This window comes from Chamaea fasciata, unplaced genomic scaffold (genome assembly GCF_029207755.1).
Source record: "Chamaea fasciata isolate MVZ Bird 193981 ecotype frontalis unplaced genomic scaffold, bChaFas1.0.hap1 SCAF_33, whole genome shotgun sequence".
Classification (NCBI taxonomy): Eukaryota; Metazoa; Chordata; class Aves; order Passeriformes; family Sylviidae; genus Chamaea; species Chamaea fasciata.
The window spans coordinates 990,507-999,382 of NW_027094118.1; the positions used below are offsets into that span (position 1 = coordinate 990,507).

Here is an 8,876-nt window from a genome sequence, read left to right on the forward strand (position 1 = left end):
AAACTAGATCTATTTACTTCTAGGAATACCAATATACCTAATTAAAGAGCCATATAACTCCAACTGCATAAATAGAAATACCTACACAACTGTATTCATGGGAAATAGAATGAAAACACAGAGAGAACAGCATACTTACATATACATATACTTACATCCATATATACATATGTTATTACAAAGATGTATGCATATATACAGACACATATATATGTAGCATACATTTATAAATATACCAAGATACATACAGAAATATTCCTATACAAATAGTAACTTGCATATATAAATATCCATGAAATTATTCCTCTCTATGCTACAGTCCATATATCTTTAAACAGAAATCTAAGCAGAGGGATTCCCGCCGCCCCATCTTCAAAGCCTTTCACTCTGTTCTTGCTTCCTCCCCTGCAGAGCAGCACTCCTGGACAAGGACAGCAGATGGCACTGGCTCAGGGGACAGTGCCTGGGGCCACCGGCAGCTCCCAGCGCTCCAGGGACAGCCGAGGCTGGAACTGCTGCTCCGCCCGGCCCGGCCGCCAGCTCAGACCCAGCACAGCAACAGGGGACACAGGGGGCACAGGGGGAGAAACAAGAGCTGAAACAGGCAGCTGAGGGGGGAAAGGTAAAAATGCAGCCTAGGCCAACACAAATATCACTCTATCCATCTCTATCGATTCACAGACCGTCACGGGACTTTGCTTTGTGATGTCAGGGCACGGTTGCCACGTGGTCATGGTGACATCGCAAGGTTGCCTTGGTGCCCGGAAGGCCTCAGGGGTGTCAGAGCAGCTCTTGAGCTTGCTCAGTGCAGGAGCGTCCTGCAGCTTGAGGCGTCTGTCAGTGGGCACGTGCACACTGACAGGAGACTTGCTTTTTGATAGTGTTGGAGAACAGTTGGCAAACTTGCACAGCAGTTGCCACAATGATTGGGCAACTCGCCGCTGCAGTTTTCACTGTTTATGGAGTTACTTATTCCTGCTATTTCCTGACTCACCTGGCAGGTAAGTAGAGGTTTTACCTGGGTGTCACCTAACCTGGTTTTTGTGTCTTCCTGCTCTTTCTTAGTGACTGAGTTGATTTGGAAACAGAAAGGCCATTGGGATGCCGCTTGGGTAAAGCTCCTGTCAACACGTTCAGCTCAAAAGGGGGTGTGTGTAGCCACGGCCGTGCGGGCAGCATTTGCAAGGGAGCCTGCAGGGGTTGCGTTCCCTCCGTGGGAGAGTCTGTGGCAGCAGAGTTTGCCAATTCCTCCATTGCTGGGTCGAGCAGGACAACTTTGAAAATGTAGACTGGGAGGCCTTCTTGGAAAGTCTTCTAAAAATGGTTGTCTCCAGTTTTCTCAAAGCATCTGCTTCATTTTCCCTTGCCCACTGCAGGTCACCTGAGCCGGGTATTCAGAGGTGCTGATCCCGAGGTGAGTAAGGAAAGAACATTTGATGTTCCTGGTGTTTAAGAATTGTGCAGCAAGCTGTGAGCTTGGCCTGTGGCAGTAGAGTGTAGAGGGCCAGCTGAGTAGGCTGCAAGAAAATCCATTTCCATGTCTGCTGCAGCAAGAGCAAAGGCATCACTGCCTATTTCCTAATTTTCCATTCCAGAGCTTTAAAAGAACTAAAAGATCAGTTTTGCAGAGAGAATGTGCTTCCTGATAGTAGTCAGGGGGGAATATCTAATTTGGAGCAGTGTCCAGTTGAATCAGCCCATTAGAATTTAGTCAGAGTGACTTAGAATCCCCTTGCTCTCAAAGTTGATGATTTGTGCTTAGTAGAGCTGGTTCTAGAGCTGAAGAGAAAGAAGGTTCTAAATGATAGGTCATGGCCTGTGTCTCACGCTCCTGTCTGTCCACAGATCCCAGAACCAAGAGCAGACTCTCCTCTGGCTTCCTCTGCTCCTGGACAAGAAGCCGAAGAGGAGCCAAATGACCACAAGGCTCCAGCTGTGGTCACACCACAGCCGGAACTTTCCCAGACAGTAAGTGCCACTTCTGGAGGGTGCTGTCTTTAGTGCGAGGCAGAGCTGCAAGTTTCTGAGCAGCCAGCTCTTGCTGTTGGTGGCTGAGGATGCTGAGTGCTGCAGTCCTGCCAGACCTAGCCATTCCCCTCAGCCAGTGACAGCTGGAAAATGGGCTTTGAGCTGCCGTGTTTAGGCCCCAGCTTGCTGGGATTCTGATAGGGGCCAGCCTGGAGCAGGAAGGTTCCCTGTCTGCAGAGGAGGGAGCATGTCAAAGGCACTGTGCTCAGCCTTGGTGGATACGTAGGGGACGCTGTGGTCTGGGGACACCTGTCCCTCTCCACAGACGTGCCAAGTACCCTCAGGCACCAAAAGTCTTGATCTGAGAACACAAGCTCTTTGGGGTGGTTTGTCCCCGTGAGCTTCTTGGCTGTGCTTACCCGGGAGCATTTCAGAGACACACTGGGGACGTGGAGTTGCTGTTTGAAGACAGGGATTTTGGTGCCTTTGTTGCCAGGTTGTTCTTTTGCCTCTTCAGGCAGAGCAGTCAGTAGCAGAGCTGACAGGCACTCGGAGTCCATCTGTCTTTTGGCTTTTAAAGAGCTGCTAAGAGATGATGTGTTGTCCATGAATCTTTGGGGGGCCACTCTTCTCTTGTGTGGCAAAAGACACGTTCCCTGTCAGCTTCCGAAGAGGCTGTTGGAGCTTCAGCCCCAGATGGAGGCTGATTGTACTGCTAGTGTCACAGTGGGACAGAGTGAAGGGCAGGGAGAGGGGAATTCAATGGAGCTCTTGGGACTGAGGAGGCCAGGAGTCCCCCAGGCACTGAAAGCACAGAGCCTTGTCATCTGCAGAGATCAGCACTGGGACAGGAGGGTTACAATGGAAGCAGAGGCGGGCAGGGAAGCAGAAAGAAGTGGCTGAATGAATATGATTTGTACGCTGAAAAAGGAAAATCTGAGCCTGATGGCATCTCCCAGTCACTTGCTCTGCATTTGTGTGTACAGAACGTGGAGGCAGAGGCACAAGCAGAGCCGCCCAAACCTCCGAGTGACACCATGGCAGCAAGGAGGAAGAGCAGGGAAGACATCAGAAGAACTGAGGATCAATGGAAACTCCATCAGGAGAGGGGCAATCAACAAAACCATGTAAGCGGAGGAGTAGTAGCCACTCCCCTGATGGAAGGTTCTGTCTCTTGTTCTTTACGGAACTTTGGAGACAAGTTGGAGGCAGAGCTGCAGAAAACTCGGGCTAGGATCAAGGCATGGGAGAAGAGGCTGGAGGAAGAAATGGAGATTCTAGCAGAAGACCGAGCGAAAATTGGTCTCCTCCTTGAGAAGCGAGAGGCTCTACAGAAACAAGTGAGTGAATGAGCAATAGCCACTGCAGTCACCAACCTGGTGCTTTCTGCCCTTCTTGCCTTTCCCCTGCAGAGCAGCAGGGGGGTGGGGTGATGCCTCTGAGTGCCATCCTGCTCCAGTGTGGGCCACAGGCACTCTGAAGGACACTCCCTGCTCTGCTGAATCTCAGCTGCTGCCTTGCACAGTGGCACTAGTGCTTTGGCCTTTTGGCCAGCAGTCATCTGAATGCATTCCTGCTGGCCTCTTCCTGCTCTCCTCGTTTCTTGAGGTGTTCTTGCAGGGGAACACGGTGACCCAGATGGATCTGGAAAGAAGCTGTCTGTATCCCTTGTGAATCTGGTCCTCTCCCTTTCCTCACAGTCAATGACTCTTGGCTGACAGGGACAAGCTGGACTCTCTGACTGCTTTGTTCTCTTTGACTTGAGGTGGAAGTGTTGACATCTCGCCTGGCAGCCTGCAAAGATTTCCATCAAGTGACTGGCAGCAAGGAGCCCCAAGATTCCTGTGAGGCACAGAAACTGTCCCAAGCAGCAGCGCTGCCGGTTGGGCACGTTCAGAAGATGCCGGAGGAAAAGAGGACTCCATGGGAGAAGGTAGAACATTTGAACAAAGAGCTGCAAGTGTGTCTGCAGCCCTTGGAAGGGGAAAAGCGTCCTTGGGAGAAAGCGGAATGGTCATTTTGGCAGTCACCCTTCAGAAAATCCATGCAAATGCATTTTGGAGAAAATGGACAATGAATCTGGCCTTGCACTCCAGTCAAACCAGCCTTTGGCTTTGAGCCATCCAGTTTGAGGAGCGGACATCAGAACAAACCCATGGCAGAGCCCTGCATGTGGCTGACAGCATCTTGCTAAGGGCTTGCACTTGAAATGGGATCTGGGGCTAATCTCTGCCAGCCACTTTTCTTTCTGACACAAACTCCTTTGTTGTCTCAGATCTCCACAGGCTCTTCTGTTGAACCTGCAGCAGCAGCAGTGTTACCTGAAGGCATTAGTGCTGGCCAAGCTGTGCAGTGGAAGCCGGGCAGTTCGTTCATCTCCAGCACTGACAGGGCTTCTGCTCAGCAACAGGAGATGGAGGATGATGAGGATGAGTCCCTGGAGCTCCTGAGTATGTCTTGTGTCTTTCTTCTCTGAGGGACAGTGTATTGTGTGCACGTGTCAGCACAGCTGGACCCAATGATTCTCCTCACTTTGGGGTCCCAGGAGCATTTAGGGCTCCCCACAGGAGAGGCTGTGCTCCAAGGCAGCAAGAGAGTGCTCTGGGTGTTCCCGCTGCCTCTGAGGGCAGCTTGGACGTGCCTGGGGTTTGCCTGAGCTTCCCCATCTGCTAAAGGCAGAAGCAGGGGTTGTCCTTGCATCGGCAGAAGGCTGTGAGCTAGCAAATGATCTGGGCAAGTCCTGTGTGCTAGTGGCCAAACTGGATAGAATAGTCAGCTTCCTAAATTCTCCTTAGACTCCTGACTTCTCATCTGCCATCCAAGCAAAAAAAACTTAACAGAAAGTGATTGGTTTTGGCATTTTGTCTTTTGGTTGTGGTTTTAGTTTGGGTTTTTTTCCGGATTTTTTTGGGTAGAGGTTTTTTCTCCATCTTGAAAGAGCTCTTCTGCCCCATGAGTCTCAGTGGCGTCATTTTGATGACTGTTCCTATTTACCACTACTACATCTGCAGGTTTTTTAATGAGAAGATTATATATTTGTCAGTGAGGACTCTTTGGAAAGAACATCAGGTGACAGCAGAAACAGAGGGCAAGAGCTGGTTTTTTTGTGCCCCCAATGAAAAAAACAGATCCTTTTATTACAATCTGTATTTAATATCCTAGTTTTGTTCCTAGAAAGATAAGTCCAAGAGACACAGGCCTGGGGCATGATCAGATAAAAGTGCACTGTAGGCATTTCTCAGGAGTGAGCCTTCAGCCCCTCTGCTGTATATTCCTCAGATCCATGGCACTTTTTCCTACCTGATTCCCAGTCATTCCCATGACTGTTAGAATGCTACCCACTGGCCCAAGCCCTGTTCAGATCAGTCTCTAGGAAAACAAATCAAGCCCTTTGTGATTCTACAGCACAAGTCATTGAAGCTGCTTCTTGCCCAGAGCAGCTGCCGGTCCTGTGCCCTCAGATAAGAGCTGGTGGGGCTGAGAGGAGAGCCCAGCTGACGCTCTGTCTCCTGTCACCTGTTGGCACAAAAGGGCACTGACGTGCACCTGGGTGTGTCTGCTCTCCAAGCCAATCCTGCCGTGTCCTCAGTGGGGGCAGCAGCTTGGAAGGGGCTGGGTGTGGCCGTGCCTTCTTGCCATTGCTTGTCAGTGCTGGTGCCTGGGCTTTGGCAGCTTTGTGGCGGTGGCTGCCCTGGCCCTGAGGGCTGGTGTGAGCGCCGAGGCTGGAGCCTTCCTTAGCTGGGAGAGTGCCGCTGCCGGCCGGCCGCTGCAGCGCGGAGCTGCCCCGAGGCAGCAGCCCCTGCTCTGGGCCGGCTCCTGCACGGCCTGGGCTGGGCTCACAGAGGGTCAGCATCTCCTCTGGGCAGCTGTCCGTGTCCCGCCGGCACCTGAGGAGCACTGCTGTCCTTGCTGCCCTTGCCCGCTGCGGGAAGGTGGGCACGTGTGCGGGGCTGAGAGGGCGAGTGCAATGGCAGGGACTGATCCCTGCTGTCAGGGGGAGGAGAAGCAGTGTGGTTCTTCACGTGGGCCACGGGCAAGGGCGTCTTCCAGCTCAGCCTGCTCCTCAAGGGTGAGGGTCCTGCTGCTGAAGGCCCCTTGGGATTGGTTAGAGCATGAGCTGCTTGGGTTTACAAAGGGAAAGGCATTCTTTTGGTAAAGTGCTGCAAGGTGGGGAAGATGCCCTCCTCTCCTGGGAATGCATCTCCCTGTGCTTTGTTTGCTGTCAAGAGATCTCTTCAAAGGACTGTAGAAATCAGTGCTGGCCTGCTTGTACTGCAGAGCTGCCTGTCTTGTTGCAATTCTTGCAGTTGTTGTTGTTACGCAGCTGGCCACAAAGGACTCAGAAGGCCAGACTGTACAGCCCCAGCAGGGCTGCCTTTTGTATCTCCTGGATAGTGGGATCTCTGCTTTCAAGTAAGCATCTTGCATTTTGTTTCCCTCAGGGCAAATGGCGAGCATGGAAAATCCCCGAAGGAAATACATTGAAGAGGAAATTGTTGGCAGAGGGTGAGTCCAACCACAGTTACTTGTACGCAATCTTGGGGCAACGATTTGCTGCTGGAATATCTGTCAAGGGTGAAGTCAGGCAAGCTGCAAACATATTCAGACACTGGGGTTAGTCTGCCCCATCTCTCAGTACCAGCCAGAATTTGGAAGTGTGGTCAGAAGGAATTGTCAGACACTTGGATTTCATTGCCAGAAACAGCAACCACCCCTTTTCGTAGCAGGCAGATAACTGTTTGAAGGAACATTTCTTCCCAAGAGTTTGCTGAAGGAAATAGTGTGATCAGGATAAAAACTGCCCAGTTTAGAAACTGAAATCCAAGACGAAAGAATCACCTGGCCTTTTGAGCTGAGGCACTAAAGCCCAATGCTTCAGAAACAGGCCCAGTGCCCATGCACTGGAGAGGAAAATGCATCATCTGCATTCTGGCAGAGCCCTCCTGCATGCTGCAGGTTGGAGGCATTTCCAGCAGACATCTCCTGTCTGGGCTGGCTTTCACTCCAAGGTCTAAATGGCTTCTCCTTTCTTTGCTGCTGTTTTGTTTCTAGGGCTTTTGGAGAGGTTTGCAGAGCCATCGACACTGCCACAGGAGGACAGGTAAATGTCAAGAGCCCCTGCAGATTCTGCTGCTCTCCAGGGCTTGCCTCTCTCGTGTCAGCTGTGGCTGCAGCTGTGGCTAGAGCTGTGCTGCAAAGGCACAAGAAGCACAGACTGGTGCCAGCCTGCCAGCTGCATTTGGGACAGTCTTTGTCCTGCTCAGCTGCCAGAAGGAAGGCAAGGGGGGCAGCGGTTCCTTTCAGAGAAGGACGCTCTCCCTGGCTCTCAATTGCTCCAACAAAGGTGGTGCCTTGGAGCATCTCAGTGCTCTCTGGGGCTACGGCTTCAGAGTCCTGAATTCTCATTTCTGGTTGCCAGCAAATACATCTGAATGTTCCTGGCAGTTCCTTAGCCACCTGCAGTGCTGCAGTTGGGAACTGCACATGGGGAGAGATCTGCAAGGCGTCCCTAAAAGCCCCAAGCCCTGCCTATAGCCCGAGATGTATCCACAGAGTACCAAGGCACGCATTTCTTCCTCTGAAGTACGGACAGAGAAACAGAGAGTGTGCTCAGAGCTTTGGGGGCTGAGAGTTGAGACACCATTTTTAACAAGTGGACAAGGCAAATTGTGGTCAGTGGCCACGTGTCCTGGAACTGGCCCCCAAAGGAGCAGAGAAATGAGCTGTAGGAATGTCAGTTCCTAATTACTCCTTTGTCTAATCGCAAGGCACTTTGGCAGAGCTCACCTGTGTCATTGCAAAATCACTCGCTCCATGTGTGTTGTGGTCTCATTCCACCAGCTTCTAAAGTTACTGATTTTCTGTGTCATTCTAGGTGGCCATCAAGAAAATCAATCTTCAAGGACTGAACAGGAATCAACAAGCGCTTAATGAAATCATGGTCATGAAGAAGAATAAGAGTCCCCACGTTGTGGATTATTTAGACAGGTGAGTGGTCATGGTCTCTTCCCATGAAGCTTTGTTTCCATAGTAAAAGCATGCGAGGTTAAAACCCCACTTTGGACACTGGCAGAAAATAGAGCTGTTAATAATCAGTTAATTATTATTTCTCTACTCATCTCCAATGGATGGGAAGAGAGTGTATTTTGCCTGCATGTGTCTTCCTTGGCTTTCAAACACTGAGTTGGAACATTGGCCAAAAACCTGAATCAACCCTCCCATACTAAGTCAATACCTTGTAAGCTCACTGCCTCCATGTTGTCTCAGGATTGATTTTTTCAAGTTTCTTCAATGCTGATGAAGCATGCTCGAGAGGATTTCCCTTGGATTGTTGCCCCTCTTTTCCATGACTGGTCATGCCAGGAACACTAGGTGCTCCTTTCCAGAAATACCATGCGGGACAGGTTTTTCATCTTGGCTGATACTAAACTGTACTTTTTGCTTGCTGGCCATCTAAAATATCTCCTTTCTCACAGATGTGCTGTTCTCCTTGAGACTGCACAGACTGCAAACAATGCACAGCCTGGAGGGCATGTCTATTCCTTGAATTCTGTCCTTGTCACAAAGGGACCCGGAAACAAGAATCAAGCAAAGAAACCAATGTATGCATGTTCATCTGCATGGCCTTGTTCCCTTCTTTCAGCTACCTTGTGCTCGACGAACTCTGGCTGGTGATGGAGTACATGGATGGAGGCTCTCTGGATGATGTCATCGCTGAGGTTCGCATATGTGAACACCACGTGGCAACCATCAGTCGAGAGGTGAGGGATCCCATCTGTGCGTCCCAGGGCTTGGGCAGTATTGTCTGGGAAAGGGGCTCAGGACAGGAGCGATTCCGTGAGCCAGGCTTTGTTTCTGTGTGGCTGATATGCTCTGGGCAAGCAAGAGCATCTCAAGCGAACTGCCTG

At 50.8% G+C, this 8,876-nt stretch overlaps 1 long non-coding RNA gene across 1 annotated transcript; it reads left to right on the top strand.

Moving 5' to 3' along the window:
- Positions 1-7,019: 7,019 nt before the first annotated feature.
- LOC136303432 (uncharacterized) lies at positions 7,020-8,669 on the top strand. The gene is made up of 3 exons (XR_010724223.1): positions 7,020-7,069; positions 7,844-7,956; positions 8,612-8,669. It is a non-coding gene; the product is annotated as an uncharacterized lncRNA (long non-coding RNA).
- Positions 8,670-8,876: the final 207 nt, after the last annotated feature.